This window comes from Canis aureus, chromosome 3, assembly GCF_053574225.1.
Source record: "Canis aureus isolate CA01 chromosome 3, VMU_Caureus_v.1.0, whole genome shotgun sequence".
Classification (NCBI taxonomy): Eukaryota; Metazoa; Chordata; class Mammalia; order Carnivora; family Canidae; genus Canis; species Canis aureus.
Window position 1 is genome coordinate 50331566 of NC_135613.1, and position 15110 is coordinate 50346675.

At 38.7% G+C, this 15110-nt stretch overlaps 1 long non-coding RNA gene and 1 pseudogene across 2 annotated transcripts; one reads left to right on the top strand and one right to left on the bottom strand.

The window, feature by feature from the left end:
* Positions 1-209: 209 nt before the first annotated feature.
* LOC144304544 (small ribosomal subunit protein eS6 pseudogene) lies at positions 210-2085 on the bottom strand (annotated as a pseudogene).
* A 1210-nt stretch (positions 2086-3295) lies between these two features.
* On the top strand, positions 3296-14607 carry LOC144305303 (uncharacterized). 2 transcript variants are annotated; one of them, XR_013372363.1, is made up of 4 exons: positions 3296-3401; positions 8537-8634; positions 12607-12751; positions 13981-14607. It is a non-coding gene; the product is annotated as an uncharacterized LOC144305303 (long non-coding RNA). The 2 variants fall into 2 exon arrangements; XR_013372360.1 differs by lacking the exon at positions 3296-3401 and having other exon boundaries at positions 8245-8634.
* The last annotated feature ends 503 nt before the right edge of the window (positions 14608-15110 follow it).

The window sequence follows — 15110 nt, forward strand, 5'->3', positions numbered from 1 at the left end:
TTTAAAAGGTTTTATTTATTATTTGAGAGCAAAAGAGCAAGTAAGAGAGAGAGAGCATGAGTAGGGGAGGGACAGAGGGGCAAGCAGACTCTGTGCTGAGTGCAGAGCCTGACTTGGGGCTCAATCCCAAGACCCTAGGATCATGACCTGAGCCAAAGGCAGAAGCTTAACTGACTGAGCCATCCCATCCAGGTGCCCGGGGATTTCTTTTCTTTTCTTTTTTTTTTTTTTTTTTTGGTGTCTGATCTTATTTATTTTGTCACTCTTAGAAAATCTCATTTTTGACTGGACTCAGACTTATAGGTAGAAGCTCTCAGAGAGGACAGCCTCCGTCTCTTGGCAATCTGTTCCTGGCGTTTTTCTTTGGCCTCCTTCATTCTCTTGGCCAAAAGTTTAGCATATTCTGCAGCCTCTTCCTTATTTTTCTTAGTACGCTGTTTCTTCAAAGCAATACGCGGACGTTTGTGTTGGAGGACACGTGGAGTAACCAGACGCTGAATCTTGGGTGCTTTGGTTCTAGGTTTCTTACCTTCCTTGTTTAGGGGCTTTCTCACAACATACTGGCGGACATCGTCTTCTTTTGACAGATTCAAAAGCTTTCGGATTCTGCTGGCCCTTTTGGGCCCCAGGCAACGAGGCACAGTAGTATCCGTGAGTCCAGGAATATCCTTCTCCCCTTTTTTCACAATAACCAAATCGAGAACACTGAGATTGGCATCCACAGTGCAACCCCGAACAGATCTGCGCCTCCTCTCTCCAGTCCTCCTGGGTCGGCAGCAGGAATGCCCCTTACTCAGCAGCAGGCGGACGCGGCCGTGGGTCAAGACACCCCGCTTCATGGGGAAGCCTTGTCATTGCCACCGCTGATGCGCACCACGTAACCCTTCCATTCCTCGCCCAGAGCATCGGCAGCAACTTCTGCGGCCACACGCTTCTCATGAAAGGTACGCGGTTTGCGCTCATCGTCCACTTCAATGAGTTCCTGGCAGCCAGGAGCTGGGAAGAGATGCTCAGCTTCATCCTGAAGCGGCCTACCGCCTCGGAGGCGCCACGAAAAAGAGACCCCCGGAGATTTTTTTTTGTAGATATTTTTGCACCCCTCTTAGAATGAGAGGTGGGAAGGCTGGGGGAACCTGACGTTGCAAAAATAAATGACCGTTTTCAGGGAACTTGGAGGCTTAGAGGGATGAGGGAGAATGGATGGTTCTAAAGGACTAGGACCAATTGAACACATCCAGCTGTTCTCACCATACCACTGGTATCTCTAAAAATGAAGTGTTAAGTCATGGAGAGGAGAAAAGAGAAGACTATCTCCTTTTTTGCTGCTTTGTAAGGAAGCTCCAGTCATTTGTTGTAGGTGGGTTGCAAGTATTTGAAGGATTAAGTTGACCTTTGGTTTTTGCATAAATACCAACCACAGAGAAACTTTAGACTATTCTTGAGTGGACTAGACCTGCACTCTCCTTACAGTAGCCGTCAGCCCCTGGGGGCTATTGAGCACTTGAAATGTGGCTAGTGTGACAAGGAAGTGAATTTTCAACTTAGTTATAATTAATTTATATTGACTTTAACCACAGTGTTTATATATATATGTATATATAATATGTATATTTATTATATGTTGAAATGAGAATATTTTAGATATATTGGGTTAAATATAATTTTTGAAATTAATTTCATCTATCTCATTGTACACTTTAGAAAGTATTTAAAAATATCTTTGTCGAGTGTACCCATGGTTCATTTCTTTTCATTGCGGGCGAGTATTCCATTGTATGGCTAACACATTTTGTTCATCCATTGATGATTGTTAGGGGACATTACTGTTGTTTCCATTTTGGACTATTACAAATTAAGCTGCTATGGACATTTGCGTACAAGTCTTTGAATAAACATAGGTTTCCCTTTCTCTTGGACAAATTCATAAGAATAAAATGACTGACTCCTTTGGCCAGTGTAAGTTCAACTTGTTAAGAAACTGCCAGACTGTGTGCAAAGTGATTTTATGTCTCCACCAGCAATGCATGAGAGTTCAAGTTCCTCCACATTCTTGCCATCATTTGGTTGATCTTCAGTGTTAGCCATTCTGTGAGACTGCAGAAAATATATAATGCTCTCTGTCCCTGGCTCCTGGCAGAGGGATCCTAAATCCTTTGTGACTTCCTAAGTGATAAGAACACTGGGTGCTGGTTTCCTGTCTGTGAAATGATGTGCTATCCCGGGAGACCACAGGAGACACTCTGTGAGCAGCTGTGACTTCAGATTTTCTAGGACACTTTACTCCCGATACAGCAGCATATGAGACAATATAGTATCTTGAAAACTCAAAATTAAAAAGTTTTATATTATCTTTCTTTTTTTAAAACTCAAGTTGAATTAACATAGTGTTATATTAGTTCAGGTGTATAAGGATTCAACAATTCTATACATTTCTCAGCGGAAATCTGATCAGAGAAGGTAAGTTGACTTAAATATAGGGTTGTCAGATTTAGCAAACAAATTACAAAAAGCCCAGTTAAATTTAAATGTCAGAAAAAAGGACGCCTGGGTGGCTCAGTGGTTGAGCATCTGCCTTCCGCTCAGGGTGTGATTCTGGAGTCCCTGGATCAAGTCCCGGGATTGAGTCCTGCATCAGATTCCCTGCATGGAGCCTGCTTCTCCCTCTGCCTGTGTCTCTGCCTCTCTCTCTTTGTGTCTCTCATGAATGAATAAATAAAATCTTAAAAAAAATAAATATCAGATCAATAATGAATAAGTTTTAGTAAGTGTAAGTCCCATGCAATAGTTGGATATACTTAACACTGAAGGAAAAAAATGTTATTCATCTGAAAATAAAAGTTTAACTGGGTGTCCTGCATTTCTTTTTCTGGCAATCCTACTTAAGTCTAACTAGTGAGTGTCACATCGAAACCCAAGATATGCTAATTGCAAAATTTTCTACTATACTATGCTGACCCAAATACAATAATTAAATCTAGATATTATTTTATTATTGTATCACATATTGTGTTTTCTTGTGTTATAGCATATATTATTACGCTCTTTTTATTTTTTAAGCTCTTTTTAAATAAAACACTTGCATACAAAAAAAAAAAAAAACAAACAAACGCTAGAAGAATGTCTTGTTCTACTATTGGTCTTTGACCTCTGTCCCTGGCACAGAGCTCCTGAAATCCTTGCAATTTCCTGGGCGATTGGAGCATCTTTTGTTCTAATGAGGCAACTCTGGGCGGACTCCCAGATAGTTCTTGGATGAGAGCTGGTCACCAGGAAGATCAAACTATGTCAGAAGCTTGGAGTTTCTGTCCCACCCCCAGTGTCTTGAGAAGAGAGAAGGGCTGCAAATGGAATGAGTGATTGATCATACCTATGTGAGGAAGCCTCTACAAAATCCCCAAAGTGTAAGGTTTGGAGAACTTCCGGGTGCTGGGAGAGTGGCAGGTGCTGGGAGAGCGGACACCCAAAGAGGGCATGGGAACTCAGGCCCCTTCTCACATACTTTGCCCTTTGCGACTCTTCCAACCGGATGTTCATCCATATCCTATATCATATTCTTTTATAATAAGGAGTAAATGTAAGTAAACTCTTTTCCTGAGTTCTGTGAGATGTTTTAACAAAGCGAACTTGAGGTGGGGGTAGTTGGAACCTTCTATCTATAGTTGGTGGGTCAGAAGCACAAGTGATTGTGATTGGAGTCTGCTGTGTGTGTGTGTGTGTGTGTGTGTGTGTGTGTGTCTGTGTGTGTGTGTTGAGGGGCAGTCTTGTGGGATTGAGCCCTTAACCTGTGGTATCTGATGCTATCTCGGGGTAGACAGTGCCAGAATTGAGCTAATCATGGAACACCCAGCCGGTGTCACAGAGAATTGCTTGGTGTGGAACAAACTTCACATTTGGTGACCAGAAGTGTCAGAATCACAGTGTTCTGTGTAAGTAGTAAAGTAAAGAAGACTCACAGGGAGGAAACACACAGTGAGGAAGAGCTAGGTGTTTCCCCATACAGGAGGGGGAAAATGAGTGTTGTGGGGTTTTTTGTTTTGTTTTGTTTTTACACGTTCTAGTATTAATGTGGTAGTACCTCATATGAGGGTTGTCAAACATGTCTTTCTTTTTTTCTTTTTGTCAAACATTTCTTGATGTGCTTGATTTCAATCAGTGTATCTTTTTTTTGGAGTTTCAAGATTTTAATATAAATTCCAGGTGGTTAACCTATAGCGTAATATTAGTTTCAGGAGTAGAATTTAGTGATTCATTATTTACATACAACACCCTGTGATCATCACAACAAGTGTCCTCTTTAATACCCATCACCCATTTAATCCCTCTGCCCACCAACCTCCCCTGCAAGTTGACTCTCTATTCTCCATAGTTAAGAGTCTGGTTTATGGTTTTCCTCTCCCCTTTTTTCCTCCCTACGTTTATCTATTTTGTTTCTTAGATTTCACATATGAGTGCGATCCTATGGTATTTGCCTTCCTCTGACTGACTTATTCTCCTGAGTATGATACACTCCAGCTCCATCCACGTTGTTGCAAATGGCAAGATTTCATTCTTCTTCATGGCTGAGTAATGTTCCATTGTGTACGTACATCACAACCTCTTTATCCATTCATTAGTCAGTGGACATTTGGGCTCTTTCCACAATTCGGCTACTGTTGATAGGGCTACTATAAACATCAGGGTGCATATGACCCTTCAAAACAGTATTTTTGCATTCTTTGGGTAAAACCTAGTATTGCAATTGCTGGGTTGTAGAATAGTTCTGTTTTTAACCTTCTGAGGAAACTGCATACTGTTTGCTGCACCAGTTTGCATTCCCACCAATGGTGTAAGAGGGTTCCCCTTCCTCTGTATCCTTGTCAATATTTGTATAGAATTTTAAATATTTTCTCCTAGTCTGTAGTTTGCCTTTCCAGTCTCCTAATAGTGTATTTTAAAGAGCAGAAGCTTAATTTTGGTAAAGCCCAGTTGATCAGTTTTTGAATTTTCTGGATTATGATTTTGGATACTTTTGCAAAACCCAAAGTCATAATCATTTTCTATATTTTCTTCAAATGTTTCATAGTTTTGGGTTTTACATCTAGTTCCATAATCCATTTTGAGGTAATTTCGTTATATAGTGTGACATGTGGATCCAAATTTGTTTCTTCCTTTCTTTCTCCCTACCTCCTTTCTTTTTGCATGTGAGTATCCAGGTGTCCCAGCATCATTTGTTGAAAAGAATCTTTTCTTCATTAAATTTCCCTGGTGTCAAAAATCAGTTGTCCATATATGCAAGGGTTTGTTTCTGGATGCTTTATTCTACTTCTTTGGTCTATTTCTCTATCTTGATGCTAAAACAGTCTAGATTACTCTGGTTTTATAATAAGTGTTGAAATCAGCTTAACACCAAACTTCATGTTCTGTTTCAATGTTCTTTTGTCTCTTCTATGTCTTTTGTGTTTCTATATGATCTTTAGAATCAGTTTGTCAATTTCTATAGAAATCTTGCTGGAGTTTTGACCAGAGTTGTATTGAGTATATAAATAAATTTGTGAATAACTGATATCTTAACAAAATTGAGTCTCCTAACTCATGAACAAGCCCATCTCTCTATTTCTATACTCTTTATTTTCTCTCAATATTTTGTAGTTTTAATATGGTTTATCAGCATTAACCCTAGGTATTTCACATTTTTAATGCTATTATAAGAAGTGTTATTATTTAGTTTCAATTTCCAAAAATTTGTTGTCAGTATATGAAAATATAATCGATTTATTTGTCACATATGTTCTACAACTTAGCTAAACTCACTAATTAATTCTAGTGGCTTTTTTGCGGTTTCCATCAGATTTTCTATGTAAACAATCATGTAATCTGTGAATAAATACTATTTTACTTCTTTATTTCTGATCTTGATGTCTTGTATTTTTCTGGTCTTAGGGACCAGCCAGGGAACTGGCTTAGATAATTATGGAGCTTGGCTAAGTAAGTCTGAGTCCATGAGTCCAGCAGTCAAGAAGAGAAAATGATAAGTAGCCTAGATCCCCATGAACATAGGTAAAAGCTGTCATCTGCAGGCAGTTAAGAAAGGAAAATTCAGTAAATGGAGAGCAGGTAGAGAGTGAACTGTTGTTCAGTAACTGCCTCAGGAATTACCTAAGCTTTCTTTTAAGGGGTTTCCACTGATTAAGTCAAGCTCACCAGGAAAATCTCTTTTTTTTTAAAGACAACTAATTAGGGACATCAATTATATCTGCAAAATTCCTTCAATGCAGCACCCCATCAATGTTTTATTGAACATTGGGAGAGGTATGTGCATGCCACAAAATGACTGCTGTTCTTCCTCCTGTCCTTGGTGTATAGTTCAAACAAGTTGACCCATCAAAAACCATCGCAGGATTTTATTTCCTTCGTGGGCTTATATGCTACAGCTTTGTTTCATTTTTAGTGCTTTAGGGTTTTTTTAAATGTTTATTTATTTATGATAGTCACACAGGGAGAGAGAGAGAGGCAGAGACATAGGCAGAGGGAGAAGCAGGCTCCATGCACCGGGAGCCTGACGTGGGATTCCATCCTGGGTCTCCAGGATCGCGCCCTGGGCCAAAGGCAGGTGCCAAACCGCTGCGCCACCCAGGGATACCAGTGCTTTAGGGTTTTAAGATACATCTTCAACTTATAATATCCTAACATAAATTGATATTATGCCCTTCATATACAGTATAAGAAACTTACAATTGTATACTTGAGTTTCTCTTCTCCCAACTTCTGTAGTTTTCTTGTTATACATTATATATTTACGTATATTATCAACCTCACATTATATTGTTGTACTTGTCTAAACAATAATCTTTTATAGTGTTTTCCTAAACTTTTTAAGGTAAAATACACATAACAAAATTTACCATCTTAACTGTTTTAAGGTATACAGTTTAGCAGTATTACATACATTCACAATGTTGTACAATCATCACTACCATTCATCTTCACAACTTTTTTCATCTTATAAGTTCTAAAACTCCTTACCTATTAAACAATAACTCTTCATTGGTCCCTCTCCCCAACTTCTGACAACCATCATTCTACTTTTTATTTCTATGAATTGGACTCCTTTGAGTATCTCATATAAATGGTATCCTACAGTACTTATCTTTTTAAGACTAGCTTATTTCACCTGTCATAATGTCCTCAAGGTTCATCCATGTTGTAGCCTCTGTCAGAATTTTCTTCCTTTTTTTTTTTTTTTTTTTTAGAATTTTCTTCCTTTTTAAGACTGATAATATTCCATCATATGCATATACCACATTTTGCTTATTCATGAGGGACACGGGTTGCTTCCACGTCCTAGCTATTGTGAATAATGCTGCAATGAACATGCATACAAATATCTCTTTGAGACGCTGATTTCAATTATTTTGGATATCTTTATAGTGTTTGTATATCTATGTGTAGTTTTTTTAGTGTATTCTCTGGGTATTGAAATTTGCATATAACTTTTTACTGATATAAACTGATATCAACATTTCAACATTTGAATGACATATGGAGAATTTATTTTCATCTAAATCCCTTTACCTTCTCTGTTAAAAAATCTTGAATATCAGATGATTTATAATTTTTGTTTCGGTCATCAAAAATTATTTATAGGGACCCCTAAGTGGCTCAGTGATTGAGCATCTGCCTTCATTCAGCTCAAGGCGTGATCCTGGGATCCAGGATCAAGTCCTACATTGGGCTCCTTGCAGGGAGCCTACTTCTCCCTCTGCCTGTGTCTCTGCCTCTCTTTCTGTGACTCTCATGAATAAATAAATAAAATCTTTTAAAAAATGATTTATGAAACTCATGATGAAAAAAAAAGAAACTCATGATGAGAAGGATAGTGTGTTACATATACCCATGTTTCTCTATTTTTGTTGTTTTTTTAAAATCTTCATTCCTGGCACTTTAAAATTTCTTCTTTTGTTACTTCTTTTCTGTTGACAGAATTCTTTTATCCACTCTTTAATGGTTGGTCTTCCAGCAACACGTTCTGCTAATTTTCCTTTGTCTGAGAACATTTTTATTTCCCTCACTGCTGGTGGGTAGTTTTGCTGGTTGTAGAATTTGTTGTTGGCAGTTCTCTTCATTCTGTATCTGAAAAATGTCACTTCCTTCTGTTCTCTATGATGTCAGTTAAGGAGTCAGCTGACATTCGAATTGATACTAAGGTAATGCATCATTTCTCTTTGGCTGATCTCAAGCTTTTTTTTTTTTTTCTTTAGTTTTCAGAAGTTTAATTATAATGTGTCTTAGCATGACTTTCTTTGGATTTATCTTTTTTGTGGTTTGCTTTGTTTCTTGAATCTGAGAGCTTATGTCTTTTGCCAAATTTGTGAAGTTTTCACTCACTTTTTTTCTTCAAACAGTTTTTCAGTCCCCTCTTTTTTTGTTCTCCTTTTGGGACTCCAATGATACAAATGTTGGATCTTCTGTTATTCTTCCACAGGTTTCTGAGGCTATTATTATTTTCTCTACTGTTCAGATTGTATTAATTCTTTCTTTCTTTCTTTCTTTTTTAAAGTAGGTGCAATGCCCAACATGGGGATTGAACTCACAATCCTGAGATCAAGACCTGAGCTGAGATCAAGAGTTGGATGCTTAAATGACTGAGGCACCCAGGTACACCCACACTATGTTAATTCTCTTGTTCTGTTTTCAAGCTAAATAATTCTATCCTTTATCACATTGTAAGTTTCAGCTCTATAATTTCCATGTTTCTTTTTTTAATATTTCTCTTTCTTTGATTAGACTTACTCCCTTTTTCTTCTATAAGAGAATTTGTGGTTGTTTGTTGAAACATTTTTATGATAGCTGCTTAAAAAATCCCTGTTTACATTATTCCAACATGTGATTTATCTCCATGTTGTTATCAATTGTCTTTTCTTATTCAAGTTGTGGTTCTCCTGATTCTTGATATGACAATATATTTTTTGTTGTTATCCTGGACAAGTGTTGAATATTAAGTTTAGCAACTCTCTAAATTTTCAAATTTTGTCAAGAAGTCACACTGTTTAACATTAGCTCATAGATCCTGACCTATTTTTTGTAGGCCAAGCTTCCAATCACTATTTAATTTTGGTGGTGCCACTTGGGTCTGTTATGTTTATCTGATGCTTTGTGATGCCACCTGGGTCTATTGTGTTTATCTAATGCTTCTATGGCTCCCCTGGGTCCCTCCTGCCAGACAGGGTGGAAAGACCTTCCTCAGACCAGACCATTCTTAATGTATTTAAGCAGAAGACCCTGATTCACAGGAACAGAGAGCTCTTCCTAACATGGGTGCTTATTGTGTTGGGATCCCTTTTTGCCACTGCCCATGGCAAAGCCATCAATCTTGGTGGTGGAGATGTATCTTACAACTGGCATGGAAGCAGAGCACTCCTTGGGCTGGGAAATTTGTTGTGCAGGTTCCCCTTTGTTGGTGTCCCTGGTTATGCCATGTCTCTGGATTAGGAAGATGAATATAAGGCCCAATAGGGAAGAATGGTACCCACCCTGCAGCTTATTATTAGAGGGCCAGGGGCTTCTGATCAGTTCTGCTGCCAGTTTGGCTACCCTTCCTGGTGTCATCCCTGGGAATCCCTTTTGATCTGGGGAAGAAATGAACTTAACCTGGGATATCGTCTGTTATAGGCTGAGGATTGAGAAATGCTGGAATTGCCTTATTCTGTTGTGTGAAGGGCTTTAGGGAGGAGGGGCCATTTGATACTCTGCCTCTATCTCGTTCCTCCTGTTCTGGAGTTCTGAACAATCTGCCTTTTTCTTTCCACTTGTCAGAATTCTCCTTGGCTGTCTCTTGCGTCATTTCCAGTATTTATCATTTTAATTAGTGGGAAAAAACAGGGATAGATAAGTCTACACCATTTTGCCCAGAATGGAAGTCATCAATGATCTTTGAAAAAGATTTAAATGATAAGAAAATATTTTCTATATTTATATATTATCTACACCATCACTATTTCTAGTGCTCTTCATCCTTTTATAGATCTATTTTCCATCTGGAATTTTTTTTTCTGATTGAAAGATTTCCTAATTACTTTAACTTTTCTGTAGCACCAGTCAGCTGGGAATGGATTCCTTCAGTTTTTCTGTCTTCGAAAGTTTTCATTTCACTTTGGTTCAGAAAGATGATTATTCTGTGTATAGACTTCCAAGGTAATAGTTTCTCTCATTACTTTAAAGATGTCACTCCATTGTCATCCCACTTGCACTATCTCCTACAAAAATTCTGTCATCTGCCTTATCTTTGCTCCTCTTTAGGTAATATATCTCCACCCCACCCCGCCCCAGCTACTTTTTAACATTTTCTCTTTATCACTGGTTTTGAGCAATTTTATTATAATGTGCTTCATAGCTTTGTTCATGTTTCTTGTACTTGGGCCTGTTGAGGTTCTTGGATTTGTGGTTTTATAGTTTTCATCAAAGGTGAAACCCTGCCTCTTTCATTAGCAGAAAGAAACATCATCTATTAATTTCTGTCCTTTTAAAAGCCTAGATTTTGAGAGTTCTTTAGAAATTGGATATTACAACACTTGTCATTTTCTTCATAAGTACGAATTTTTATAAAGTGTACACATTTATGTTTACTTTTTAGTAGATTTTCCAAAATGATTAGCTCTTTTTCAAGCTTACTGTGAAATCATTGCCCTAAGCATGTTTAAGAAAGCAATTTGGTGTCTGTCCTGGAGTAAGATTTTTAATTCAGGACAAAAGTGTTGGTACCTGCTCATACTTCATTGATTGCTCTGTAGATTGGTCCAGGCCCTGGTCAATTTGGCAATTGAATATTTATTAAAATGAAAAAATACTCTTGATGCAGTAATTCCAAGCTAGGTAAATTACTTGGTATATGCTAGATATGGTTGCCTATATGAGATATGATGTGAAATTAAATGTAGCAGCAAGATTTGCAACAGTCAAGTCGTGGAAGTAATATACATGTTCATCAACAGAGGACCAGTTAAATAGTTGTGGTGCACCCACACAATGGCACACTATTTAACTCTCACAAAGAATGAGAAAGCTCTTTGTGCACTAACATGAAATAAGAACTAAGTTAAATTATTATAGAAAACAAGATATATGAAACACTGTGTTTTGTAAAACCACAAGATGGAAATCAGCTTAGTAGTCTATCACTGATACATCAATCTATCATTTATAGATGCACAGAATACTTCTGGAAAACTGTGTAGGGAAGGGACCTAGACAACTGGAGTGTGTAGGATTTCTTGCTTTTTCACTTTAGCCCATTCATATCCTTTGAATATTGTACCCATGGCTGAATTGCCCATTCACAGAAACAAATAAGCCCCAAACAGATAAGCTGTGTGACATGGATGATTCACAAAGCAGATAATAGAAAATCAATACTATTCTCTCAAATTCTGTCCCCAGGGGGAGAAATGGAGTCTTGCCTTTGAGAGTTTGAAGACAGTGAATCCCTTCCTTTGTCTTAGTGTGAGAGCACCAGGCTTGAAATTAGAAGCCCAGGTGTTAGAGAACTTGATTAGACCTTGGTAGTCATGGCTTCCATTCCAGGCTTTGAACATGGCAGCTGAGTGTCATTTGGAATGTAAAATCATCTTTTCAAAGCCTGAATGTTTTCCTCCATTGGAGACCACACGAGTTGGTGCAGGTGTCAATGCCTGGCATCTGGCACTTACATTGTGTTTTACCCATCCTGGAAAAAGTGTTGTATTGAAAACACAGGGGGATCTTAGTTTTATTCTATTAAAGAGACATGTTGCTTCCCCATTCTGAGCACAATCTTTTCTTATTTGTGGAGTAGAATGAATGATTTTCTGTTCCAGAGTCTTTAGGAGGTATTTCCATGAGGAAAGCAGTTAGAAGGGGAGAAGAGCTATACCCTCCAAGAAGTATTGAAGGGAGGAGGATTGGGGTGTGGAGCTTCTGGGTCTTTTTGGCCATTGCAGACATTACAGGGGCAGAGTACCTTCTGGGGTGTTTAGGTGAAGGAGCAAAGAGCCGAGCCTGCAAATTTGGGGTGTTTGTGAGATGTGTGGGAGAAGCTGAGGAAACTAGGAAGGAGAACATAAAATAATGCGATGGTGGAGTGTGAGCCAATGGTAGAAGGGAGGGGCTTTAAGCAGTTTTTCATTATTAACTTAATCTCCCTTACAATTCTTTAAGTATGTATTTGAATGACTTTAATTATTTTTGATTGCCAGACATTTCCTTGAGCCTGGACCATATAAAATACCAGAATTTATTCAGGTTACAACTGTCAAATGAGGATGCTGGGTCTTTATTGACACCTTTGTAGTTTTCAAAGTTTTGGTGGCTTTTTAGAGTCTCTTAAATTCTGTTGTGGGTTTCATAATCATTCAACTGTATTCTTTTCCTCCAGAGAAGGAACTGAAAGGGATATAGCAAGTCTTCTCTTTCACAGTCCAGTGGGACATAGCATTCATCCTTTCCCTGGTACCCTTAAGGTTTGACATAATCTGGCACCTACCTACCTACCTCTTAAACCTTGTTTCCTACCATCATCTCTTTTACCCTTTCTTTCCCATCCATTATGTTCCATCTTGCTGTTCCCCAAAGATACCAAACACATTTCAATCTCAGGGCAACTCCACTTGCTGTTTCTTGGCATGACATCCACCATGGCACTCTTCAGCATTCTCTTCAGCTCCTAAGAGAGGTGTTCCGTGATCAAGCCTACTTGAAACACCTTCTCCATCTCCATCCTCTGCTTCATTCTGTCTCTCAGGTAATGTTTATTACTGGCATTTTACTGAGCAGTCTATTTATTTATATATTTAGTTCTCTCTACTCCACTTGAACAAAGCTCTACAAAGGCATTACCTTGTCTTGCTTATGGCTACATTCCCAATGCACAAAGGGATGCTGAATAAGTATTTGTTGAATGAATGAATGATGTACAAATATTGGGTCCTCTTTCTCACTTAATCACTTTGACGGCATCTACTACCAAGGTACAGCACTCAAAACTAAACAGCTAAAGGAGAAACAAAATATAAGCAATGTAAGTGTCTAGCATTTAGAGAGACCACAGACTAATGAGGTGGGGGTAGACAGATGTATACCCAGAATCTCTGTGGTATGCTTAAAATTTGACCTAAGTTCAAGATAATGTGGGTGCATCAAAGTGAGACATAACAGTGTCACCTAGCATTTATTTAGTGCTTTACTGTGTATGCACTGGAGTATTTCCACACATTATTTCTGTGATGATGCATGTGAAACTGATATGAAAGCCTGAACTTACAAAATAGATCAATTAAAGGGTGACTATTTGCATTATAAAAGAACTCTTGTGGTACAAAAGGTTTTGTGCAGAGTTCCCTTAAATAGCATCTCCCCTAGTGTATTAAAGTGTTTATTTATAGGTCATTAACTACTTGACCAAGATGCTGCAGGGCAGAGCAGCATAAAGACAACTGGTCAGGAGGCCCCACCAGTGCAAGAGCAATTAAATCTGAAGATAAAGTATTTTTGAAATGATACACAAAGTCAATGGGGAAAGGGTACTCATTTGCCAGGATTTGTTTTATCTCAGTAGGGACCCCACACATTGGGTGAACTACACACCTATGTGATCTCATTCATGCCAAACCGAGGCAAATGAATTCTCCACTCTGTGTGGCTAACGTCTGATATGTCCGGGGTCATAGCTATGCTTGGCCCCCTTATGGTTGTGCTTTAATTAAGAGGTAAAATTATTAAAGTGGCAGATGTTTCTAGCCCGAGGACCTGGATCCAGTTATATCAAGCAGATGGTCCCAAGCAAGAGACCATCCTTTAAGGAAGAAGCATTTGCAATTCATGAGCATTCGTGATGTTCATTTCTCTCACTCCCCAATGTTCTGCTTGTCAGGGGTCCCATTGTGTGGCCAGGGAGCATGATGAATTAGACAAACCCCTTCTGGTTTGGAACATAGTCTTGCACTGATGAAAATTAAAAGTATTGTCTTCCAGAAGATCAAGAGATCCAGCTCTCCAGAGTGGAGACTTATCCCGTCCTCTCTCTTTTCTGCCTGGTGATCTGTTTGAAAGTCATCAATTATGTCACAAGCCTCACCCAAGATATGACTTCGAACTAGAGTTGTGAAAGAATGTACTTGCTCCTTTGTGTGATTCCTGAAATTTTCACCTTGGGACTGGCCCCGGTCAGATCTGGGGTTCACTTTGATCCTTCACCAGGAGGATTGGCTGGTAGAGGCTCAGGAAAGACTGTCATTGCAGGCAAAATACCTGGCTTGATACCAGAAAATATGGATTCTGTTTTTCATGCCCAGTGTGACCTGGGGCAAAGCACACACATGCACATGTGCACACACACAATCTCTGAACTGCAATTTCTTCATTTTTTATCTATTCAATAAATAATTATTGAAGATCTACTCTGGGCATGTTAGCTGAAAAAAGAGGGTAATCAAATTTTCTCTCTTATCTCACAACAGAACCGTGGAGCTCAGATGAGATAAATGAAAAGATATTAAAGTACTATTGTATGTAAATTTAAGAGTCAATAGTGATATAATGCTAGGCCGTGTACCATGGAATGTGCCTAATAAGCAGAAGCAATCTTGGTCATAGACACATTATGGAATAAAGCTAGAAAAATGATGGGCTTTGCATTCATTTATTGGATTTGATGTTTTATTCGTTGTAAATATTGATAGACAATATTTTATATAAAAGAAGTCTGAGGTACTCTGAGTTTTTAATTTATTTTTGATAAGAGGGAACCCTGGGTGGCGCAGTGGTTTAGCGCCTGCCTTTGGCCCAGGGCACGATCCTGGAGACCCGGGATCGAGTCCCACGTCAGGCTCCCAGTGTATGGAGCCTGCTTCTCCCTCTGCCTATGTCTCTGCCTCTCTCTCTCTCTCTCTGTGTGACTATCATAAATAAATAAAAAAATTTTAAAAAATTTATTTTTGATAAGAATATCAAATAGGAAGCCCGAAAAGAAATACCATGCATGGTTGCGCTTGAGTCATGTTGATCTGGTAGGTGAATTGTCTTCTGTCTTTCTCTCCCCTTCTAGCACAGTTGCCCACTCTGCTTCCTTCCTCTTCTGGATTCTCAGTATCCTGGCACTTCCA